Raw genomic sequence first — 26,871 nt, forward strand, 5'->3', positions numbered from 1 at the left:
AAATTCGATGGAGGAGCTATAACTGGTGCGACAAGAAGAGGCGGAGGAGCAGGTGGAGGGACAACAGTCGGAGGAATAGGAACAACAGGTTGAGCAGGAAGAGTAGGAATAACAGCAGGAAAAGGTACAGCAGCAGAAGAGGAACATACGGAGGTAGCGCAGAGGCACCAGGCCTTCGTTCATTTAATATTTTCTCAAAAAACTCATCAGAATCATGAAGATCTTTGGAAGGATAGATTTTCTGGATACCAAGCGAGAAAGCCCTTTCCATATTTTTAGCCGACTCAGACTGTTTATCCTGATCATATAATAATGCTTTTTCGGCAACCGTTTTATGATGGCACGAATGTTTCTCTCTACTCTTAAGCTGTAAAACATCAAATGCTACAGGTCTAGCCTTTTTCTTTAACAATACTGACTCCAAATATTCAATGCGAGGGATCTCGAAACTACCATTGATTGGCCAATGAAGTTCGGAGGCATGTCTGGTTTGTCTGTGCCAAATATCATTAAATACTATACTTCCAATGCCATGCTTACAGTACATAGTACATGCCGGCGACCCCTCCTGTGGTGCCGGACGGCTAAATTCCAAAGATTGTCTATCACTGCGGAATAATGCCCTAAAGCAGGTAGACAATTTCCCAGGCATATCTCAAATTCTTGGTGTTACCTGGTCAAGAATTGTGTCTGCAGATACAATGCGCCAAAATTCAAATTGCCAGGGTTAAATTAAGAATCGGGTCACGACTCACCTGGCCAAACCTAAGGAGGACCGATCGGTACTTCTAAGAATCTTACCTAACTAATCTTACCTTGTGTATGGTGATTTCAGCAAATCTGCCCGCCTCGATAACTGGACCCTCGTCAAGATGCCATCTCAGACCACAGGCTAGTCGTCCAGGGATCGGATCGTGCAGCGCTGCTGAGGTGTCACGTCTCATCCAGGGGCCCCTTACTTTTTACACCATCCGATCCCAGTCCGATAGCAAGTGTCAACCTTCAACAATCCGGCATCAATCTTGAGGGTCCCTATTCGGGCGCCAACTGTGAAAACAGAAACAAAATATCGAGACTGAGTACCCCAAAAGGAAATACACCAAACACAGGTTACAAAGGAACATACAAAGTACTTTATTCTCTATCGAATACAATTACAAAACAGTGCAAAGTCAGATAGCTATCGGCCCTCAGTACAACACAACAAACTCCAGCGTGGTTCAGTGAGAGACTGTACATTAGAATGCATTCACTTTTTATACATTTTGTGAGCACTATGGCCAACACCTCTTCAGGTTAATATTCTACTTTATACATCACCAATTCTAGGGTTTGTTGCCGAGTCTCAAATAACCGCATCTAACTGGTTTGTTCTTTATTACATGTAACAATAAGCGTATGCATTAACTGTGTATTCTAAGTTTCATATTGCAGGTCTTCTTAAACATTAATACAATATAGTAAAAGAGATGTTCTTTGTCCAATGTGTAAATACATTGGCCCTCATTACAAGTCAGGCGGTGGACCATGGTGCTATTAGCACCGTGGTCCATGCCGGATTCAGCCATGGTGGATGGTGGAATTACCGCCCCATTCCAAGGTGAGTGGGGCGGTAATTCCACATTCACCATTTGCCCTTCCCCATTCCCATTTTTGCCCCATGGGGCATAATGGGGATGGGGAAGGCGCTAATTACAGCACCGTAAATTACGGTGCCGTAATTAGCACCAAGGTCGCTTAGCGCCTTGGACTTTAACGCCTGCAAAAAGCAGGCGTTAAAGTGTGAATCAGGTGTTAAGGGTTAACGGCGCCGACGGCGCCGTTAAACCCTTAACGCCTGACTTGTAATGAGGGCCATTATCATAATACATACTCGTGGATTGGTTTAATTGCGCGAGTAGTCCTTTTACACATAGGTGAACGTAGGACGAGGTCTCAGTTCATGACCTCAACAAATAGCCTGCAGGCAGATTACACATTAGCGATGTACAGAGGTCAAGACGAGCATGTTGTATTTTGCAATGACATCGTCCACCATTTTAACTCACGGGGTGACTTTTCCACATAAATCCTAAGATGGCTGTTTGACCTAAAATGGCGGCCTACATGGATTAAAGGTCAGGACCTTGTAACACAGATCTCACAAGTGACTTTTGAGCAGCTTGGCATAGGCCAATATTAATATATTTATTACAATGGGAGGCACAATATACTTTTTATTCCGACAGGTAGTTGAGATTTGTACCGGTCTTCACAGTCAAGGCACATTCAGGGGGTTCATCAACTTGGACCCTCACAACTCTGTCACCCCACTTCAGATGTAGGAATGTATTTATTTATTACATTTGGTTACACGCCCTAACCCTTGGGTGTCACGGCTTAAGTTGAATATATCTTCGTTAACAAGAAAAGATTACATACAAAATGTTTCCAGATTTACATACATATAATGGCCACAGTCTCTGGCTTACACCCAAGTAGGCCTCCTACCCCAGGTTGTAAGGGGTGCCTGTTACCTGCTGATAGGGCCAATCCCCTCAACCTGTCACAGGGTATACAGCTATGATTTAGTGATCACTAATGGATGCAGATGAGACAACAGCTACCAGAACATTCCTGTACATTGTTGCAAAGCATTGTATAGATACGAGACGATCTTCATATAATGTGTTCAATGAAAATTCATATTTACTGTCCTTTTTTCCTATTTAAGAAACACGGGCTTCGCAACCTCTGTACACTTCAAAACTATTCCCTCAACTCACCCGTTGTCTGTGTTATTGATAATAGCAGCGCCAAATCTAGGTAGAAATCCGATAAACTGGATCCTGGTGATAACCATGCCCTCTGAAACCTACTGTCTCTGCAACCTACTTTAAAACAACTTAATGCATGACAATCTACATTCTTATCATGAGCTCCATATGAAAAGAAGAGTACAACAAATGTGTCATCAGAGGAACATGTCTCTGCTGGCAGGCTGGCATGCTGAACGTATGCCTTCATGTTACACAGTTGTCCACAAAGATCTCACTGCCAGTCTGCATACACTTGCTTACAGTGACATGGTATTATTTATTACTTGGCATGAAGTGTAACGCACTTACTTGCATGTTCCATCCCATCAATAAATGATGTGGCTGTGTTACTAGGGGAGCAATAGGAATCATGCACACAATCCATGTAAATACGTGGCAAAAGCGAGTGTTATTATACAATGAGAGGGCGGGTGCTCTCCACAAGTAAATACGCACACAGGGCTAAAAATGACCATCTTCCTTTCATTCTGACCTACAGCACACATCTTTGAAGCATTCCCTTTGACCTTTCCAGTGGTTTGTAAACAATATATATATACACATCAGTGGAGAGTGTATAATATAGCTGTATGTGTGTAGTTCGTGTCCCACGTCCCAGAGCTAGAAATAGTCAACATCTGAAAAAGTAGCACTGTGGTACAAATTGAAATGGATATAGTCCCACTGTCACTGTAAGTAAATTAGGCTCACACTGTGAGGAAAAACGTGGCACCCCCAATTCTTCCAATGGCCAGGCAAGTCTGAGAGCTACTATTGTGCCCACCCCTAAATGATATTCCCCATTCCAACTGCCACCACGCAATTAGCAAGTACGGAATGTGGGGGTCAGCAGGGGTCGCAGTTGTGAACCCTGAGGCCTCCCTTGCCACCTCTGTGGTCTCTTCCTTGCCACCTCTCAAATAAAATGTAATTTGTTTTGTTAATGTTAGCTCCGTGGCTATGGCCAGTGCCACGTGGCTCTTTGTTTCTGGAGTGGCTGTCTTTCTTGTCCAGGCCTCTTAAAAAAAAAACAGGGGGCTCCACAAGTGTAACACTTTCAGCAGTGACCCTATATAAGAAAGAATAGGGATAATAAATAATTTGCCTTTTGTTGGAATTCTATACAATAATTGCTAGACTCATTAAAGTTTATTTCAGGCACACTTCAGGGTGTGAGTCATTGATTTAGTCTGTTCTTAAACACTTCAACTCAGCCTTTCATGCTTGTGAGGTCGATAAATGAGTACCAACACAGGTTGGGTGATATTGTATATATATTTGTTCTGTATAAAGTGCTTAAGCGTAAGTGCTATGTAATAACACAACATTATCATTTGGCCTTGGACATCTGCTTGTATGCACAGTGATTTGGTAATATGGGCCTATACACACTAATATTAACGATACATATGGCGATTTATTGTATGGAATTTGTATCACATTATAGTGATATCGTAATCATATTTTTGGTAGTGTACTTAGGAACAATGCTATGTGGTGCCACTTCCTATTTTGTCAAGGTGTGAAAGGTCGTGTTCCATCGCTTCCTGTGATATGACTTTAGGATGGGGTCAAATGACATCCCTTCCTGTGATGTCATGTGTCATGTGATGTCACTTCCACGACCCTAGGCATTTTGGTGAAATGACGTCCCTGGGGTGTGAACGGCCTGGCTTTCAGTTGTGTCTTATGTCTAATGTCACTAAGCGAGTGAACTAGTACCACTAAACAAAGTTGGTTTAGTTCATTCACTTAGCAACAACAGTTCCTTTAATAGGCTTATTTCTGTTAATTTATTTGTTTTATTTTACTAACTCACCTTGATGCTAGTGGGCAGGTTCCACGACACACAGCTGGCTCATCTGCTGGCCTTGCTCCTCCTTTCTGTTCACAGACAACAGCTCACAGCAGTCCCTTCTCTCAAAACAGCCAATAGTGTTTTAAATCTGTGTGACTGACAAAGTGAAAATAATTGACTACTGTGCGCTGTTTACACAGAAACCCATGCTGGCGGAGCGACACCTCTGGCAGCCTAGCGACCTGCCAACCTCCAAATATGAATACTTACGCTATCAGTGCCGTGCCCTTAGGGCTCCGGCAGGTTTACAAAGAAAATGTGTGTGGCATAAGACAAACCCCATGCCTCCATGCTGATCCAGCAGGTCAGAATAATGTATTTATGTTTACATTATTTAAATGTGTTGCGCAGGCGCCTGTCTTAGAGCCTGCCGCAGTGCACTTCAGCCGCACAGTGCCTCTGCACTGTCTGGGTGGTTCCCCCCTGCCAGAAGCAACCAGCAGTCAATGGGCTGGATGTACTTTCTTTCTGTGGCGTGGCACGCTTTACTGACTCAGAGTCCTTATATGGTAATACTGGAATATATTGACAATGGCGCTGGAAGTAGGGGTGCAGCAGGTGCTGCAGCACCCCTCACCCATCTTTATTCTGTACATTTCCTGAAAGAAATCCTCACTGTCAGCCAAGCACTGCTATCATTGCACACATAGAAATATGCAACCATATATGTTGCTGTAATTCACCCGGGACTTCGTCTCTCAAACGCAAGAATAAAAGTTGCATTCGGATTTTTGAAACAGGAGCCAATTTATTAGAGGGCTTTGTAGGCGCGAGCCACCAAGCATGCGCAGATCATACTTGTTCATGGGAGTTTCTCTTACCATTCCAAATGTAGCTGTGTGTGTTTGTGTTCAAAGTTCCATGCAGGCCAGAGAGTTGTTTCATTGCAGGTTAATTAGTGTGAGTGTCCCAGAGAGGCCAAGTGATCTTTGACCCCTGCTCACAGTAGGTATTTGATGTATATGCTCACACATTTCATGTTTACCATGCCGCACAGTTGCTATTTGTTTTATCCATACCTGTATCGTTCATTCCCTTTTTTGATTTTCTTTGTTACATACACTTTAATGTATGTTTTAATCCAAGTTATTCATTTTAAAAAATAACACTGAACTTGCTTCTCCCTGTGAAATTAAATGAGTTTGATAGTCCTGTATCAAGATTTGTGAGGCCCGTGGGACAAGAGATGCACACAATGTGCATATGAATTGACATCACATACAGTGTATCAAAGAAAAGTATGTCACATTAATTGATATGAGTCTTTATGTACTCAGGAGGTGATCATAGGATGTTACATTACAAGAAGTTGAAATGAGTAAGCCATGAGACAGATATGCTTTGTAATGTACAATATTAATGGTTATTAGTATAATCATTATTATTGAATATGGAGCAATAATATGATTGAGGTGTTTTATGAGTACTGGACAGTGTGGGGTGAAACACTTCTAGGGACTTTTCATTTCAGCAGATCAGGCGCCATGAGAGAAAACAATATGCCCAGGATCACACAATTCATTTAAGTGGTGAAACTGGGATTATAGACAAGTTTGCAATTTAGGCACTTGAACATATATGTCCAAACTGTAGACGGAATACATGTGTTTGCTTTTCCAGAATAATCTATTTTGTGGACTTGAAAAGTATCCAATTCATAATAAACCACTCTTCCTAATGTTTAAAGCATTGTAGAAATATGTTAATCAAAGTAAGGAAAACGTTTTGATTGAAGCATCCATTTTCCTGTGTTGGATGGACAACTGCAAGTGCGAGAATGCAATTAAGTGTGAACAAGTGGCCTCTGGATTTTTTAAAATCCAAACTGTAGACGGAATACATGTGTTTGCTTTTCCAGAATAATCTATTTTGTAGACTTGAAAAGTATCCAATTCATAATAAACCACTCTTCCTAATGTTTAAAGCATTGTAGAAATGTGTTAATCAAAGTAAGGAAAACGTTTTGATTGAAGCATCCATTTTCCTGTGTTGGATGGACAACTGCAAGTGCGAGAATGCAATTAAGTGTGAAAAAGTGGCCTCTGGATTTTTTAAAAGAGCTTTTAACTCTTGGAATGCAACAACAGATAATGTTTGATAAGGTTAGTTGGTTGTAGTCATAACAAATCAGTGAAGCAGTTAAGTATTAGCCAGACCCCAGTGGGACCTGCAGTATCATATCTGTTGAGCTGTTGATGAGGTTCAGGGAGAGGAGTTGTGTCCAGGGTCTCAGGGTGACAGGGAGCTAAGAGGTGGAAGAAGGTCTCATGCCGTTGCTCCTGCAAAAATATCATTTACATGTGGCAACGGTTGTCTTTGGGGTACCTCATCAGCCTTGACCCTGGGACACTGTGCAGGATGGACCCCAGCCGGCTCATAGGACTGGGGGTTTCCAAATAGCACTGTAAAATGAGCAGCAGCACCTTTGAGATGGATGGGGATGCAGATTCCTACTCTTGTACTAAACCAATAATGACAACTCAATAGTTTGGCAAAGGGAGTCAGTTTAATGAAAAGTACAAAAAAAGTGGCGTTCAATGGATATCAGCAATCGCTCGATCTTCCTTCTCATTTCAACTCCAATTAATTTCAGAAAAAAACATAACATTTATACCAAAAACTCGTCATCACTGATGTGTAACTCTTAAAACTTAGCATGCAACTTGGTTCTAGGAAGTTAACTTTAATATAGGTACTATATCTGTATATGGTAACAGGGAGAGGGGATTGGATAAACAATGTCAGAAGGGCAACTAAGCCCTTCCTTCATAATGACTACTGTAAACATCACTAAAAGTAAGACGTCCCATTGGTTCTACTAACTATAGGACCCTAGATTACATGGTCCACTGTGATTGGGTTGGCATCAACCCCACTCATACTTTTCCACTTGCGCTTAGCAGCGTGTAGAATAGCCGGCCAGGTGCTGGGAGTTCGTCTGCACACCAGCTTCCCTCCAATTATTGTTACGATCAATCATCACCTCAGTGGTCATGTGTCAATTATTTCTTTGTAGTTGGCCTCAAGTCTGGTCCGTGCATAGATGTGAAAGTTTCATCCCTTCCTGCTTTCCTGGTCATGTGATTCCGACACCATGAAATCGACATTTCCTTAATACAATTTTGTATATTTGATTTAATTCTGCCAGTCGTCTGCCATCCGTGGCTTATCTTGACTTTCCCTGAACAGGATATTCTGTTCTTCTTCTATTTCATTGTATCCACTGTTGGCCTATTCCAGCTGACACGACTTTGGCTTCTAGGCATGGTTACCTTCGTCTGAGTTTCTCTCCGTCTTTAATTCTCAATTTGTTTGCTGCTAAACTCTCCTCTTGAGACCTTTAGTAACCTTTGGTTGATTCTGCTCTTGTGCGTAGTGCAAGTATACCTATATAAAGTGCCTTCTTGAGGTAGATATATGTATAGGTGGCACTTGCCGCAATCTATCTTACTACTAAGCATAAGCAAGCCTCACGATTTCTTGCTTCTTGTGGTTACTTTGCTTATGTACACGTTTAAACTAACTGAATATCTTCATCGTGCATATGCCACGTTTCTCACATCTTTACCTTAATTGTTTCACTTTAGGCTCAGGATGTCACTTATCCATAGTATTTTGTCTCTTTTGTCATCATTCTCAGGTCGTTATATCTTCTACACGTGAGTCAGTCCGGGTTCTCATGACGTCACTATTCGTCTTCCTTCAATATCTTCTTATCTTCTTCAGGTATTACATTGTGACAAATCGTCATTCTGTCTCACTTGTCGATATGGTTTTCTCAATGGGTACCTTATGGGCAGGTTTTCTTAGGTGTCGGTACTTCAATAGGTGCTGTTATTCTGATAGGTACTGGACAGAGCCCAACTGCGGCTCTCTGCTGGTTTATTTGCTCATCATACGTCACATATTTCGGCGTGAACATTCCTGGTACTTCAAAGGGGTGGCTGGAGTGCAAATCGTGCTTGCCACTTCCTCTTCACTCCCCTCTTACTAATGTACATATAACTCCCCTATTCTTCGGTAGTCTGATATATGCTTTTGATCCACATGCCCAATAATGATCCATGATCACTGCAGTACCATGTACTATCCCTGGAGTGACAAAGATGCGTCCACAGTTCTGATTTTCTCCCATTTTTCCAATAGCACTATCTGAAAGGGCCCTCCTCTGTCTTCGACCCATGTTAACAGTCTTGCAAGTTTCGGCCATAATGGCTTGCATCCATTCTGTAATATATCTATATTAGCTTGGTAACGCCCAATCACTACCCATGCTCTGCAGATCACTACTCCTTTCTCCCATCCGTCTGGTGAAAGCACTGTTCCCCAGATTTGCATTTGACCTCTGTTCTTCCAACTCCGAGCTTCTTCTGGAGTTTTTCCTTGAACGTTCAGTCTTTGGTTTGGCTCTCTTCTGATCTCTGCTCCTTTAACTCCAGGCTTCTCATATCTGATCACAATGTTCTTTGTTTTTCCATTGTTTCTTGTCTTTATGTCCTGGACATAATCATCTTCATTTGGATCAGTTCCTTCAGTTGCCCATTTGAGTGAAGCATCACTTCCCATGAACTGGTCTCTGGTCTTGCCCATTGCAATGAGTGATAGACAGTGCACTGTCATGACATCTATTTCCACAGGTATGAAGATTTTTGACTTCCCCATGCTGTATGGTAAGAGTGCACAAACAAAGCATTCTTCCTCTGAAGTTCGTCTTCCAACTTCTTTCAAATGTTGGTACCATAGTTTATTTCCCAATTGTGCTGTGCTGTCCAGGTAGTTGTTTAGTTAGTTACTGTCTTTGTGTGTGCTTTTTCTGATCCTTAAGGTTTTTCTGTAGTTTTCTATAACCACATCTTTAAACACATCCGTATAGCTTCTTCTTGCTGGAGGATTCTCAGGTATCTCCATCCGGGTTCCCTGAGTAGTAGAAAGCTCTGTTAGTCCTTCTTTATCCCTGTGTCTTTTCCTGGCTTTGGCTGTGAACAACCATATTGATTCTGCTATCATCTCTTCACGTGATAGTTTTGCAGTACCTGTACTTGCCCCTTTCAGTGCTGGATTAGGGCTGCTTGTCAAGGCTGTTTCTGTTTGTTTATTCTCCGATTTCGTTTGTCTCTTTAAAGTTTAGCTTTCTCCATTTGTCTTTTGGCTTCTCTTGATGTGGAACTTCTCATCGATGGGTGTCCAAACTTCTCCCATTCTTTGGAATGTGGTTCTGCAGTTGTTGACACTAGACCAGGTGTATGTGCACTCATCATTTGCGTGTGTGCGTTTTTCATTAACCCCTTCTCATGTTTGCTTTGCCCACCTTGTCTCCGGTGGTTCAATTTATTTGTTACCACAAGTGCGTGTGTGTTATTGTTAATGACATCCATCTCAAGTTCACTCATTCCTCTATCAGACCTTCTAGGGACTGGAGTGACTATGTAAGGTCTGGGCACCTTCGTGGGTTTCATGCGTACATCATTAGGTGGGTGCACTGGAATCTGAACACTTTGTGCACCAATAAAAAATGCAGTTCTAATCATCAGTGACAGAAATACAATAATTAACACTATGCATAGGTAAATAATTCCTCTGTAGGTTAATTTACAACACTTATTTCTGGGCCAATATGAGCGTCTCTCCTCCTGAGGGAGGACAAGATTACTATTTTGGTTGCCCATCTCGATCATCTAAGGAAAAAGACTAAGGCCTTCATTACGATACCGGTGCTAAACCATGGCGCTATTAGCACCGTGGTTGGTGCTGGTAACGTAACGTGTCCGCCATGGTGAAATGGGGAAATACCGCCCCATTCCAAGGTTGGTGGGGCGGCATTTCCCCATTTCCCCATGGCCCTCCCCATTCCCATTTTTGCCCCATAGGGCATAATGGGAATGGCGAAGGCGCTAAGTACGGTACCGCAAATTGCGGTACCATACTTACCGCGAAGGTCCCTTTGCGGGTCCCTACTTTAACGGCTGGTCTAGACCAGCCGTTAAGGTCGGGTCCCGCAAAGGGACCTCGTAATTAGGCGCTAATGGGTCAACAGCGCTGCAGCCTTTTACGGCGCCGTTAACCCATCAGCGCCAGGATCGTAATGAGGCCCTAACTCTTTAATACTTTCTAGGTAATGTAGTTATATCCAGGTTCTGCTGTGTCTGCTTGTAGGCTGCAGATACTGGAACAAATATTCTCTTTGCCTGAATAATAGATTATCTCTTGTCTCTGGAAACAGTCCTCTTTTCCGTATACGAGAATGTCAAATAAAGCAATAAGTTCAGCAAGTCTTTAATTTGCGTGTTCAAAATAAACAAGCTCCTAGTCGATGCCTCTTATTTGTTTCACTCCAGACAACATGTTGTTTCCTTCTCAACATAAACAAGCGTGAAGTCCTCTGGCAACACTTTTGCGATCTGTCCCTCGACAGAAAGTTTAAAATCTTCTCCGGTCAGTCTGATGATGATTAGAATGATCAACCTGCATTATAATACCATGCAGGAGCAGGCTCATCTGTGTAGAGTTTGGTGGATCTCTGATGAAAGTGAACACATCAACACTGGCTGATCTCCCCACAAGCTCTGGAAAGTCCTCAATTAGGCGAAAAAAACACATTGCTTGCTAGTCTGCTATCTTCTAGTGACAGGGACATTTGTCTTGTCTTCCCTGTACTCCGGAAGCAAAAGGAACTGCTCAGCAATTACGATGAGCAGCTTCCTTATTGTTTTTCGTTTTCGGGGTCTTGAAGAAATTCAGTGATGTTAGTGAGCCTTCCCACTAACGACGGGTATGACCTCAATACTATCTCGAAATAGATCAACACGTCCTTAGTGATGTCACTACTGCGTGACAGCATAATTGTGTCCAAATAAGGCTTCTGTGTTAAATGAGTCGGGATACTGTATTTTCTTCCAATTTATGTGTCCTCGATCAGAATTTGGCATATCCTTTCTTATCAAGGCTTCAGTGTGCCTCAGCCCAAAGTTCAAAGTCAACAAACTATGTTGTGGCTTATACGTGCAATTTTCTTCTTCACCCTGCAACTAGGATGCACAGAGTGTCCGTGTTTTTATGTCTTTATCCCCCTATTTGCTCAGAGGAAATGTCCAAAATAAAGCCACAACTTGCGCAAAAGTTCTTTGCCTTTGCTTTACTGGTCATTCATCCTTCTTCCTCGTCATGGATCTCATCTGCACGTGCTGTGGTTCTTCCCTGTTGTCTGTAGTCTCTAGGCGTTGGGGTGAGGGCAGAGGTTCTTCTCCGTTGTATGACTTGATGTCACCCAAAAAGATCCAAGCTCTTCTTCCTTGTAACTTGACTGCAGAGGGAGTGACGTTCTCCACTCTGATAGGACCGTTGCACCATGGCTCGTCCCACTTTTTCTCATGTGGTTTCTCACCAGGACCGTGTCCCCAGGGAACAATTGTGGTACACGTAAACCCTGAACTTGGTTTGTTTCAATATCTCCTTCTGTGTTCTGTGCTGCCCTGCACCCTTCTGAAATTACAGTAAGACAAGATGTCATGCAATTCAAGTAATTTTGCAATTCTGATCCTAACATTTCCCATGTTGGCTGAGCATCACATCTAGCTCTATCTCGGGGTGTTAGTGGCGTGTGCATCCTTCTGCCTGTCACAATTTCATGCAGCATGAGATGGTGGTCAGAACCCGCCTGGTTTCTGAGCACATACAGTGCCAGTGGAAGGCAGTGTAGCCATCCCTTCTTTAGAGTAAGCTTCAACTTGGCTATCCTTTCCTTTAACAAGCCATTGAGCTTCTCGCATATCCCATTCCCTTGAGGATGATATACCGATGAAAACTTGTGCTTTATACCAAGCAACAAGCTGATCTGTTCAAATACTGCATTAACAAAGTGTTATGATATGATATTATATGGCATTTATAACGTGCCTACACACAAGTGTTTCAAGGTGCGACGAGGCAGGGGAGGGGGAACAAGGAAGGACAGACAACGATCCAACTAGGCCAGGTGTCATTCAGATTGTGCAAGTGCACGGGTAGTGGAAGGAGGAGAAGTGCCAGGGAGAAGGGGGAGAGGACAGTGCATTACATGGGATAAGAACCAAAATAAATAAATAAATAAGATAAATAGTAAGTAAAAGAAGGCCATTAGGTGTCAAGTGCTGGTGGTGGGACTGTAAGGGTCCAGAACCAGTCCCCAAGTGCGGGGAAGCCAAGAAGGCAGTTCAGGAGTGCAGCGGAAGGGACCTGCGCCCGAGATCAGAGGGTGACCAGGTAACCAGTGCAAATTCACTGTCAGCCAGGAAGTCGGCAAGGGAGAGGATTAGAAAAAGCAGAAGCAAAGAGAAAGGTTTTGAGGTGCTTCCGGAATCGAAGATGATTCTCCTCAAATTTCAGGGAGGCTGTTCCAGAGGGAGGCACCAGCCAAAGAAAGAGATCTACCACCAACTCTTGCTTGGAGAAGCGACTGACTCTGAGGGAGTTTGAGGTAGATGAGCGAAGAGCTCAAGAGGGAAGGTGTTTAGGGAGAGAGAGTTGAAGGTATTGAGGCCCCAGTCCCCAGAAGGCCTTATGGACAACGCAGAGGGTTTTGAACTTAATCCTCGCACCCACTGGGGCCAGTGCAGAGATTTCAGTCCTGGAGAGATAAGATCCCTGGGCTTGATGCCAAGGACAAGTCTTGCGGTCCTGTTCTGGATAAGTTGCAGAGGGCGGAGAGTAGAAGCAGACAGATTTAGAAAGCGGCTGTTGCAATAGTCCAGCTTAGAGAGAATCAGAGCTCTGGAGACAGTGAGCTTCTGGGGGAGGAGAGGAAAGGAAGTATACCTCTGAGGAGATGCAGCTGGTAGTGTGACTTCTTAGAGACATCAGAGATGCGAGGAGAGAAGGAGAGTGTAGAGTCAAAGATGACCCTGAGGTTTTTAGCCTTGCAGGTGGGAGAAGGAAGAGGGCCAAGGGAGGCCGGCCAGAGAGCTGAAGGGAAGGAAGGGGAGGGTGAGCCAATGAGGAGAATCTCAGTCTTACTGGCATTAAGGCAGAGGTCATTGGCAGCACACCATTCCTGGATAACAGACAGACAGTCAGAGATGAGGGAAATGGAGGAGGAGGCAAAGGGTAGCCTGAGGATGAGCTGGGTGTCATCTGATAGCACTGAACATTGCGCAGAGAGCGGCGATGCAGTGGGCCAGGAGTGCTAGGTATTGGTTGAACAGCCGGGGAGAGAGGTTAGACCCCTGGGGGACACTACAGGTAGAGAAAAATATAGCAGTGAGGTCCATTGCCTGACCTCATGACCTCACATACTCCCCATCTGGGAAATACCTCCCTCACCAGGAATTTGGCCACACAGGTAGTGTGTACATGGACCTGCTTCTATCCATCTAGAGAATGGACACACCACAACAATTAGGTACCTGTACCCGTTACATACTTGAATCATATCGACATAATCGACATGCAAGTGCTGAAAAGGTTGATTAGGCCTTGGGATGACTCCTCTTATTACACGTAGTGTATGCCCAGCCGTGAACTGTTGGCAGATTATACAGTTCACTATAAAAAATGCAACGTGCTCCGCCAAGTTCGGTATAAACCAGTCTTTGGTAATTGTCACTGCTAGATTCTCTTTTGTCATGTGTGCTGGATAGTGTAACTGTTCCAGTGCTATTTTCAAGAAGGCTAGAGGCATCACCTGTTTACCAGTGCTGTCTTGTCACCACAAGCTCTCGGAGGGGTTTAAAGAACACCCTTGTCGCTTCCAGAGATTTTTCTCTTTCTGTGGTGCCTCTCATTGGAGCTCGATTAACTGGGTCTTCTCCATATTACTGTAACCTTCAGGTTCACTTCGTGCAACAATCATTCTCTCATGCACATCAGTTATTTCCACATTCATTATTATTTCGTCTTTGGTTGCCACATGTTTGGCTTACGTGTCTGCTGCTTGATTTCTGCGTGAGATCAAATCTGTCCCTTTCGTGTGGGCGGCGCATTTTACGACTGCTATGCCCACTGAGAGTTGCAGTGCGTAAAGGAGCCTGTCCAATAAGGCTGTGTGCTGCACTGGTGTGCTGTCTGCTCGGAGGTAGCCCCTCCTTTTCCAGCGCACTAGGCCTATGTGCACTGTCGATGTCACATAGGCGGAGTCACTGTACACCGTCACTTGCTGGTCTGCGTGATTCTCGAGTGCAAGTATCAACGCCAATAATTCTGCAGCTTGTGCTGAATAATGAGATGGTAATTGTGCACTAATAAGTACTCAAAAGTCTCCATTTGCTGTGTGTTTTATCACAGCGGTGCCTGTATATCTCTGCTCATCATTTTTATCGATTCTCGAAGAACCATCAACGAAGACGATTTCTCCTTCTGCTAATGCATTTTCTTTCACTCTGGGAATCTCATCAAAAAACTCTTCATAGTTCACACAGTCATTGATTGGCTCTCCTTCAGTGACTGGCTCTACTATAAACATAGCTGGGTTCACTATCTTACATCAAATTATTTTAATCAATGGATTTGATATGATCACTTCATAAGACAAAGCTCTCTGAGATGTCAATGTGCCTTTTGGTTTCTCTAGAATGGCAAATAGTGCATGCTCGATGAACAACGTCATTGAGCATCCCATCACAATGGTTATAGCTTTCTCTATGGCGAACGCTGCGGCACCTAAACTTTGTTCGCATGGAAAGTGACCTCTCATTACTGGGTCTAAATTCCAACTGTAATATGCCAGGGGCTTGTACCCCAACGTGGTTCTCTGTGTGAGTACTGCTGTCATAACGCCACCATTCGTGTGTGAAAACAGGTAGAAGTCCTCTGCATAATTGGGAATCCCCAAAACTGGTACCATGCAAATGGACTTTTTAGTTCAACAAACCCTTCTTCCATGGTCTCGGTCCACACAATTTTTTCTTTCGTCACCTGTGCTTTCTTTAGGGCTTGTAACAAGGGCTTGGTATAGGAACTGTAGTCAAAGACCCATGCCCTGACATAATTGCATAATCCTAGAAAACTCTGCATTTGTTTTATTGTGTGTGGTTTAGCTGTGTTTACTATGACTTCAGCCCTTTCAGGGGTAACCCTTTTCCCATCATGTGAGATTAGCTGGCCTATGTAGAGTACATCTTGTTGACAATACTGTAACATCTCCTTGTCAACTTTATAACTCAGCCATTACAGTCAAAAGCTGAATAGAATCGTGCCTACACGTTTCCTCTGTCGTGCTGCAAATTAAGAAGTCATCCACATATTGCAAGACAACCCTCTCAAATGCAATATTGCTTAAGTCCATCTGCAGGACTCTTTTGAAAATTGGAGGAGACTTGCAGTACCCCTGAGGTAACCTTGTACTTTTCTGATGCATTTGTCTGAACATGAATGATGTCAAATCTTGTGTGCAATGGGATTGAGAAAAATGTGTTTTTTAAGTCAATCAACGTGAAATGCTTTGCCTCAACGGGTATAGTACATAGGATTGTGGATGGGTTAGGGACTAGAGGGAACTCGGCCTCAACAATATAATTTATTGGGTGCAGATCTTGTATTAAACGCCAAGACCCTCCCTTTGATTTTTTTGATAGGGTAAACTGCAGTGTTGCATGATGACTCTGACGTCACTAAGAAGTCCTGTTCCATCATAACAGAAATTGTTTTGAAAATCCCTTCATCTGCTTCCCTAGACATGGGATACTGTCGTGCTTTTGGTAAAATTGATCCTGGTTTCAATGTAATCTTCACTTCTCCGACTCCTTTCAGTAAGCCTACGTCATAAGGGCCTGTAGTTCACACTGAGACAGGCACCTTTGCCATGTCGTCATCAAAATATTCAGGACGTTTTTGTGCCAGCATCATTCTCTGGGGCACTTCTCTTTTGATCATTTTCACCCAATAAATAAAATTCACCTCAACTGTCATTTCATCTACACCTGTTTGTTCTTGAAACAGATCATCATCAGTGACGTCAGTCAATCTGTATCCTTCCCCAATGGCGATTACTGTGCACCATTGTCTGCCTTCATCATCATAGCCATCGATCATCGCCATTTTTCCTCGTACTATGGCTGTTTGTATTAACAAGGGAAACACCTGTCCCTTTCCTCATGCATTGGTATTCTTGGCCTAAATAGAAACTCATCTGGGGTTCTCATTGGTTTGTCTGCAAGGCCTGGTAGTCATGACATTAATATACACTCTCCATTTGCGAATATTTCTGGTTACAATGCAACAGCTCTCATAGCCGTTTGTCCTGCGTATGCCCTAATCATTTTGCATATGTTCAAATAATGCATTCCTGGAGTTGAACATACTATGCCCTTCTCCTTGAACAAGATTGTCATGTTTAACATCGTCATTAGGTCTCGTCCCAATATATTTACTGGTGTTTGCCTTGAATACAGTAGTGGCACATTCATGTCACATTCTTCTATGGAAACTGGAAGTTATTTTGTAAAATGAACACGACTTGTTGCTCCTTTGAAGCCCTGAGCATTTAGGGTATCGGCGGACAAAGAAAACTTGCTTTCACGAATACACGAGCGAGCGAGCACCTGTGTCAACTAAGGAAGAATTCTCTTTATCCCCTATAAGGACATCTACCCTTGGTTCCTCCTGAGGGTTTGGTGTCAATGATAGGATAGAACACATCAGGTTTCCCAGTGAGCTGTCCTAGTCCATATATAATTTTGTCCCATGTTGAGTGAATGATTTTTCCTCCATCACCAGTGTTATTTCTTATTCCAGAATTCAGTACCTGCCCTGTACTTGTTGTTTGCGACTGTTGAGACTGTCCTTGCGGAAAATTTGGCATATTCTGAGGATGCAAACTTTACTGTGCTCCTGGCGCTTGCTGCTGCACCATGTGATTTGCATGCTAGATGCCCTGTCATCCCACATGTCCAACATATTGGTGGTGGTCTGAGTATTTACCCATTTGACATATCCTGATTGCTGTTTTGCATGTTTTGAAAACCTCTCTGATTACCTTGGAAACCTCCCTGATTACTCTGCCATCCTCTTCCTCAAAAGCCTCTCCTTCTTGCGTAAAAACCGTTATTGCCTTGATCAGACTACCTTTGATTATTGACCTGCTGCATGTTTGATCTGTCTGTGTTAATGATCATTGCCCCTTCAATGGCATATTTTGACAATTCTTCTGCACTCATTTTGCCTCTCACATTTTCGGGCAGACTCTTTTTTGCAATTTTTCTCTTGCAGCAGCCTGCAATAGTGTGCTAGGTCAACTGTATCTCAGACCAAAGTTTGGCCTCTATTCCTGCCAATTTCCTACCAATCTTGAGCTGCTTCTGTACTTGATCTGGCAGCCCTTGACATAATATATGGTAAAACATGGGTATGGATTTCCCCCAAGATTCAGGAGTTTCCAGCACCCAGGTGTCTTGGAAATTCTGAATGTAAAGCAAAAGATCATCTGACTCCTTCATTTTACGTGCCATTATAGATCCCATATCTGAAGTGTCCGGGTATAGCACTCGTAATGCTTTCCATACTGCGGTTCTGCAATTGTTAAACAGCGCTCCATCATGTGCGGTGTTAACTGTAGTCATACCAGGTTAACCTGCACGTGCCCACACATCGTCGGCTCTATCACCAAGCATGGCGATTAAAAGACCCTTAATATCCCTGATAGCTAACGTGTTGCTTCCCATCACATTTTCTAACTCATATATCCATTTTCCGGCTCCCGATGTCAACACTGGAAGCTTATTTTTCAGATTTTCTCAGTCCATGTGTGGCCATGGTATATATTGTGGCCTTGTTCCTCCTTTTTCAAGTAACAGGAATTGTGACATAGCACTCCTTTTCCTCTCTCATCATTTTTCTATCCACTGCAGGGGTAATATTCCTGCATCGCCGTCTACCTGACAATGTCCTTAGCCTGCTCACATAGGGTGGTGGAGACACTCCCCTCTGACCGTAAGATATTCCTTCATGTTGGTCTGATTGTGTGGCTGACTCTGACGTCTTTGCTGCAGATCCACTAGAATCTGACCATCTTATTCCCTTTCTTCTAGAGAAGCATTTTTTGAGCCTTCTTTCGTCTTCTCTTTCTTCACATTCTTCTCTTTTTGCATCCGATATTGTCTGTGCCCAACTCGTGCAACTTCTCTCATCCTCCTCGTTTCTGGTTAGCGTCAATCTATCTAGGGACAGCTCTCTATTTCTGCTACTTCGGGAGGCATCCTCAGTGTCGTACAACTGAGTGCTCTCAAGACGCACATCCTCTCCTTTCCCTTGGGGTATCTGTTCTAGCCCCATTTCATTATATATTCTATAATCGTCTCTCCGATGCTTCTGGTGTCGAAGTCATCGTCCATATTTGCCCAAGATGTGCCTGGTACTAAATCGTACTCGGGAAATAATTCTTCTATGTCTTCCCAGTCTACTACTGGATCGGGTTTTTTAACCTCTCCTTCCAGATATTCAAGATCCCATGCTCTCTGTCTTCGCTTGCGTTCTATGTCGTCACCAAATTCTCTGCGCTTCCTCGCTTCCTCTCTGACCCTATCTTCTTCTTGTTTTCTCGCGTCTCTTCGTTCATTTGCCCTTCATATTTCCTCATCCCTTTGTCTTTTTATTCTTGTATCCCTTATCTTTTGTTCTTCTTCTATTCTCCTTTGTTCCTGCCTGTCCTGATCCTCAGCTGTTCTCTGCTTATGATAGTGTTTTCTTCCTTGCTCCTCACGATATAACAGCTCGCGTTTCTGTCTATCTTTTTTCTTAGTTCCTTCGTCTCTCAATCGTTTTTCCTTTTTCTTCTCTTTCTTTTTTGATTCATCTGGCTCTCCCTTTTGTCTCATGTCCTCATTGAGTTTCAATAAAATCTGACCTTGCATCCATTCGTTCTGTGTGAATGCCATCTCATCAGTTCTGCCCTCATCTCCTTTCCGTCTCTTTCCCTCTCTACCCGTATCTAGAGATGTACTTGCTTGTGCTTGATCTTCTTTTTCTTTTTTGCGTCTCTCCTTGTCCTTCGGGACTTTGGAGGCAATATCTCTGTCTCTGTCTTTCTCTGGGCTTTCGTCACTACTTTGCATAGGTGACTCATATGTCGGGTTTTCGCTTCAAACGAGGTGGGTGGTGCAGAAGGCGTTTCACCCTCCTCTGTGCATATATTCAGTATCCAATCTACCGGCAGCTCCTCCTCCTTTTCCTCTTGGTATATCTTCCAAAGCTTAAACTAGCTAGGCGTTTGTCTAACTTTTTGCCAGTATACTTGGCGTGCAAATATGTCGTCATGTGTTGCAGGACCGTTTTAGATAGCGATCCGCTTTGGGGCCATGGCATAAATATTTTGTTTGCGGTTCCTTTAACCCATTCTGTACTGTACTGTTTCAGCTTAGGTGCATGTTTTGGCATTGTTTGCACAAGTGTACCAATGGGGTAACGTCTTCCATGTTTAAACCTGTGTATCCTCTCCTTATATAACACTTTGTTATGCTTTACATTTCACAAACAGGTCAACATTATGAGCGAGCACCAATCGTAGCAAGCTCCAATCCCGTTTTATCACAAAAAAATATACTTTACTTTTTAAAACAACAACCATCAATCCATGCCATGCAAAATTTTCTCTGTTCAATCACATAATTGTCATGCTATTTTTCCCCAAAAATGTTCTTACCTCGTGAAAAAAGAAAAACACAAAACGGACAAGACAGACTAGACAGACTCCGGCCGGCTACATAAATCTCATGCCATCTGCTTCCTCAGATGCATTTCTGCCCCTATAGTTATTCCGACATGGAATGTAAGCCCATTTCTTTCAGATCACCTTAAATCGATTCTGGTCCCCTATATCGTCCTATTAATTCAGGACTTTAAATGAAGGCTTCTTCTAGCACTCTATTAAAACCAAGGTATGTGGGCGGATACTCCTCTCTCGGTTGTTCTCCCTGTATATCTCTCTATTGCTCGGCCACCCTCGAGTCAATATTTTCCCCTTATACATACAAACAGCACTTTAAGATGAGCAGCAGCACCTTTGAGATGGATGGGGATGCAGATTTGTACTCTTGGACCAAATCAATAATGACAACTCAATAGTTTGGCAAAGGGAGTCTGTTTAATGACAAGTACAAAAAGCAGGGAGTTCAATGGATATCAGCAATCACTCGATCTTCCTTCTCACTTCAACTCCAATTAATTTCAGAAAAAACATAACATTTATACCAAAAACTCGTCATCACTGAAGTGTAAGTCTTAAAACGTAGCATGCAACTTGATTGGTTCTAGGAAGGTAACTTTAATATAGGTACTATATCTGTATATGGTAATGGGGAGAGGGGATTGGATAAACAATGTCAGGTGGCGCAACTACGCCCTTCCTTCAAAATGACTACTGTAAACGTCACTAAAAGTATGACGTCTCATTGGTTCTACTAACTATAGGACTTTAGATTACATGGTCCACTATGATTGGTTTGGCATCAACCCCACTCATACTTTTCCACTTGCACTTAGCAGCATGCAGAATAGCCGGCCAGGTGCAGGGAGTTCGTCGGCACCCCAGCTTCCCTCCCATTATTGTTACAATCAATCATCACCTCAGTGGTCATGTGTCAATTATTTCTTTGTAGTTGGCCTTGAGTCTTCTTCTTGGTCTGGGAAAGTTAAGGCGTCTGGGTATGGCAAAGGTCCATGCGTAGGTATGACAGTTTCAACCCTTCCTGCTTGCCTGGTCACGTGATTCCATCACCGTGAAATCACCCTTTCCTTCATACAATTTAGTGTATTTGATTTAATTCTGCCAGTCGCCTGCCATCTGTGGCTTATCTTGATCTTCCCTGAACAGTATACTCTGTTCTTCTTCTATTTAATTGTATCCACTGTTGGCCTATTCCAGCTGATATGACCATGGCTTCTTGGCATCCGTCTTTAATTCTCAATTTGTTTGCTGCAAAACTCTCCTCTTGAGACCTTTAGTAACCTTTGGTTGATTCTGCTCTTGTGCGTAGTGCAAGTATACTTATATAAAGTGCCTTCTTGAGGTAGATATATGCATAGGTGACGCTTGCCACAATCTATCTTACTACTAAGCATAAGCAAGCCTCACGATTTCTTGCTTCTTGCGGTTAGTTTGCATATGTACACGTTTAAACTAACATAATATCTTCATCGTGCATATGGCATAGGTTTCTGACATCTTGACATCAATTGTTTCACTTTAGGCTTAGGATGTCACTTATTCATGGTGTTTCATCTCTTTTCTCATCACTCTCAGGTTGTTATATCTTCTACATGTGAGTCAGACTGGGTTCTCATGACGTCACTATTCGTCTTCATTCAGTATCTTAGCTTCTTCAGGTATTACATTCTGACAATCGTCATTCTGTCTCACTTGTCGATATGGTTTTCTCAATGGGTAACTTACTGTTCAGGTTTTCTTAGGTGTCGGTACTTCAATAGGTGCTGTTATTCTGATAGGTACTGGACTGAGCCCAACTGCGGCGCTCTGCTGGTTTGTTTGCTCATCATACATCACATATTTTGGCGTGAACATTCCTGGTACTTCAAAAGGGGTGGCTGGAGTGCGAATCGTGCTTGACACTTCCTGTTCAACATGCATAGACTGCCCATGACTCAGACCAGTAGTGAGTTCAACTGGGTGTAGTCATTGTATTTGTATAGGCCTTCTGCATACATGCTGTTAGTTAAGTAAATGGGGTGTTCCACAAAAATCAAACATGTTTTCAGCAGTCAAATAACCAGCCATGAAAATATAGGAGACCATTTAAAATAAAAGTCTGGGAAACATCATATTTGTCTTCAAACAAGGCACAGATGAGGGTAACTAACTGGAGTTTCCTGAGGATTTCATAAGAAAAATGCAACTATCACAGATCATATCACTCAAATGTTAATTCTTTTTATTGTCTCAAACAATGGTTACCACAATGAAACATGAATAGCAAAGAGCTTCCCATTTAAAGGCTGTGGAATAACAAATACAATGTTAATTAATTAAGTATTTGCGGGGCTGAAGTTGAACCTTCTCGGCCAAGTCTGCTGGACATGTCAGAGAGGTGAGGTGGTGTCTTTTTGCCTGGTGAAGAGTGGGGTGGGAGGAAAAAGGAAGGTTCTCCCTTACTAAAACAACAGCAGCTTGACCACTAGCACCTCTATCCCCTTCCCACCATTTCCCAGCAGTTTTCTGCATTCATATGCACAGTGGTGTCCAGGTCTGGAGAATGCACGCCTGGGACTTGCTCAAGCTAAAAGTAAATCCAACAAATGCTGCAATAATAATATCATTCACCCAAACGTATAACACATAGCTACCAAGGGTATGGAACCATTACTGCAAATGTACAATCTCACCTGGTACGAAAATTGCACCTTTGCGCACTTCAAAATTCCCAACCCCTATTAATGCACCCAAGTAGAGTGGGGGTTGCAGGGGTGTCTCCCGCTCTCCTTGGTCACAGTAATGGGAGTCAGGGTTTTCAGGGCTGTCCCCTGCTTACCATTACGGTAATCGTGGGACAGGGAAAAAAAGAAAAACTAAAAGGGACCGAGCAGCATCAGCCCCGCCCCACGTAATTGGGAGGAACTGACGCAGCAGGGATACAAGGGAGTTGACAGCGCATACATAAGTGCACTGTGGTAAAGGTAAGTGGGGTTTGGGTTGGAGGATTGCTGGCAAAAGTGATCTATCTGATCACTGCGCTGTGCCATAATTGGCATCAACATTTTTGTCTGTGCAGTTACGGGCGGCGCAGTGAACACATAGGGCCTCATTACACGGATGGTGGTAAGGATTTACCGGTACCGGTAAAATACCGGTACCGGTAAATCCTTACCGCCTTACTACCAGGTCCCTTTGCGGGTTGGGGGATTTAACGCCTGCTTTTTGCAGGCGTTAAAATCCAACCCGCAAAGGGACCTCGGAGCTAATTACGGCACCGCAAAATTGCGGTGCCGTAATTAGCACCTTCCCCATTCCCATAGAGCCCTATGGGGCAGAAATGGGAATGGGTAAGGGCAATGGTGGAAGGGGGATTTACCGCCCCTCCAACCTTGGAATGGGGCGGTAAATCCCCTTTCCACCAAGGCGGTGCCGGTATTTTACCGGCATGAGCCATGGCGCTTATAGCGCCATGGTTCACCGCCTACCGTGTAATGAGGCCCATAGATACACTGCCAAGTAACCCTTGCTCTGTTGAATACATTATGCCATCCCATGCCTTTCAATCAACGGTCCCAGATAGGACATGGAGATCCTGACTTGCAATAGAGAAACCTGGATAACAAGCACCAGACTTTAAATTGTTGCCATTCTAAGACAGGACTGACTGAAAGTGCCACCCATGACAGGTCCCCATGCTAAATTTCTATAATCAGCCATTACAAAAATGATGTCGGGTAAAATGACAGTTTAGGACGGATGAACATATTGAATGACTGTGAGTATGATGACATGACTTCTGTTTAGCATGTGTATAAGACTAAACCACCTGCTCAGACCTCACACTTTTACAAACCAACCGTAATCCCAATCATCAAGTTAAAACGGATACAGCCAAGAGGTATACCTTATTCACCTTTTGTGTTAACGTGGGCCGAGGAAAGGCAATACTCTCAGAGGTGGTGCGTATGTGATCTGGTAGTGACCCAAACAGCAAAGTTTAACATTCCAAAATAAAGGAATGTTCAAGTTTCTATAAACATGTACATACTTTAAACACACTGTATGCAATAACTAAATAGAAAAACACTACACAAAACCCACCCTTGTGGAAAGAATACAGAATACGCATTAGATAGATGCAGCACTCTGAGTAAGAAAGGAGGGGTGAAAGGCAATCAAAAACACAATATCTTTTTAAAAAGGATATGGCTTTCAGAAAAAAAGGTGCAAAAGTGAGCTAACCAGTGTCTAGGTCCCGAAGAAGGGGTAGGGAGGCATTTATGGGTCCACAGTACCATTTCAATGTTTTACGGCAGTTCAACAGCAACGTACCAGGCTTCAGGGAGTTGTGGAAAATGGAATGAAGCAAATTCGGAAGCAGCGAGTCATGGTGGCCCAAGCAGTGAGCTGGCACTGTCGGTTCGAATGTGGTGGCTCAGAGTGTCTCGAAGGTGGTGTTCAAGAGATTGCAGGATCCGTTCAGAGTTGAGCTGGTTTGAGACGTGCTGTAACCGCTTGTTAGGGTCAGCGAATGCCACTCTAGTGGTTTGAGCCGAGGCCTGGTGGTGGTTCAAAGCAGTGATTCGAGTAACACTCCAGTGGGTTGAGTTGAAGTTCAGCAATGAGCAGTTGATTTGAGCAGATGGCGGGCTGTGCGAGGAAACATTGTGGCTTCGAGTTGGTCTGAAGTTGCAAGCACCTTGGTTTGACAGTTCAGTTGACTGCCAAAAGCAGCACTGGGGGTTCCTCTGGTTTGAGTGCAGCAAACACGGTTAGAATACAGTTTGGCAAGTTTGATGCTGCTGAACAGGGCTCCTTAGCTGATGTGGTCCTCCACATGCTCTAGAGAAACCCACTCTAGGGGCTCTAGGATGGGATATGTCTGTTCAGGTTTTGCACTCCCAGCCCCGGGAGGTTTGGTGCAGAGTGGCAGGTCCTTTTTCCTCAGAAAGAGTCACCCCCAATGTGCCCTGGGAATGTGTATGGAGCAAAGCTTGCATCTGCATATAACTGCTACTTCTTCACGTCACTGGACCTCAATAGAGAGCTTTGGAAGGGTTAACTCTCCCAAAAGAGAGGTCCAAATGAATTCCTCCTTAAGTGTTTGTCCAAAAGTGAATCAGAGAAGGAGTGGGAGAGACCTCTTCATTTAAAGACAAAGGTATGCAGGTGATTGTATTAAAGTAAGCCTACTTAAGGGATTCAATCCCTGTCTTTGAGATCAATAGCTTTTTGCCTTCTCACCTCATTTCCAAAGCACATTGTGCTAAAGGAAGTGGAGGGGACAGGAAGGAGAGAGAGAAATAGAGGGAAACAAGATGGTGGAATGTTCCTCCCGTGATGCTGAGCTCCCTCTCTCTACACTAACTGTGCCCCTTACCATGTCAATTTGTTAATAGCATCAAAGGGCGCCTTGGTGAGAGGCTAGTAATTTTGGGGCTCACTGTGCCCATTGATTCTTGTTTCCTAGGGCATCCCCTGATGGGAGGTAGTCCTGCTGGAGAGAGGTGTTACCAAACCTCTCAAAGGATCAAAGGATCAGAGGAGAAACGCAGACATGCAGCCTCCTGCCCTGCTTCTGGCAGGGCTAGGCAGTCTGAACAGAATACACATAACCCTTCCACAGCTGAGCTGGACTCACAGGGCTGGCTCTTGTATGATAGCAGTCTGATGTGGCTTTAGTAATTATGAAAGATGCTAGCCACCAAACCTTAAACTCAGGTATGGCTTATAGTGAACGTTTACAATTGCCACCAGGGTAGTAACTGTGATAGTTATGAGCTTTGGAAACAGGTGCATATCTTAAATGCAGACCCAACGCTGGAGTGGCTTGGCTGTCTGCAGCTGTCAAGAGTGCCCTGTGACCCTTGAACCTGCTCTACACTGCTGGAGAGCAGGCGCTGCAGATAAGGATACTGATTCAGCAGGGTACATGTGTACACCATGCTAAAAGGGGGGTCTGGTTAGCAGGCCCTCCTTAATTAGACAGAATAGTCATTTTAGTATTAATACAATTAATACAAATATATAAAGGCCAGGGCTTCTACACACTTGTCAGGTGGCAATCCGTCATTGTGAAGAAATGTAGCAGCCTGAAATGGCAACTCTGAAGAATTATCCTCCTGAATAAAATGTAGACATTTCCTGTTTGGGAAAGTGACATATAATGAAAAGTAAAGTACATTGGACAATGCAAATACCTACTGCAAGGAATGGAAATGATTTCAGGGGAATGTGGCATTTTCTGAAGGAACAGAAAAGACTGAACAGGATGGTCCTCACATGTTCCCCCTTGATGCTGAGCCCTGGTGGAGGTCTTGGGGACTTGCAAAGGTAGAAGCGTACTAAGTGTTTTATTTAGTTTTTTTACATTGTGCTCTTCAGTGCTGGATTTATGGGGAGCTATATGGGCTACTCTATAACCACTTAACAAAGATGTTGGCACCTGCATGAGTGGGAGCAATAAAGGTATGTCTAGTGTAAATATACAAGATATGTCTTTACGGGCTGAGAGGAGGCTATAACATTTCTGGCAAAGGTTATTGCAGAGGCTCCTACCTGATCATCTATGGTGGACAGCCTTTGCCTATGTATGTCAATGAAGT

Source organism: Ambystoma mexicanum, chromosome 5p (assembly GCF_040938575.1).
Source record: "Ambystoma mexicanum isolate Mex_15411 chromosome 5p, UKY_AmexF1_1, whole genome shotgun sequence".
Classification (NCBI taxonomy): domain Eukaryota; kingdom Metazoa; phylum Chordata; class Amphibia; order Caudata; family Ambystomatidae; genus Ambystoma; species Ambystoma mexicanum.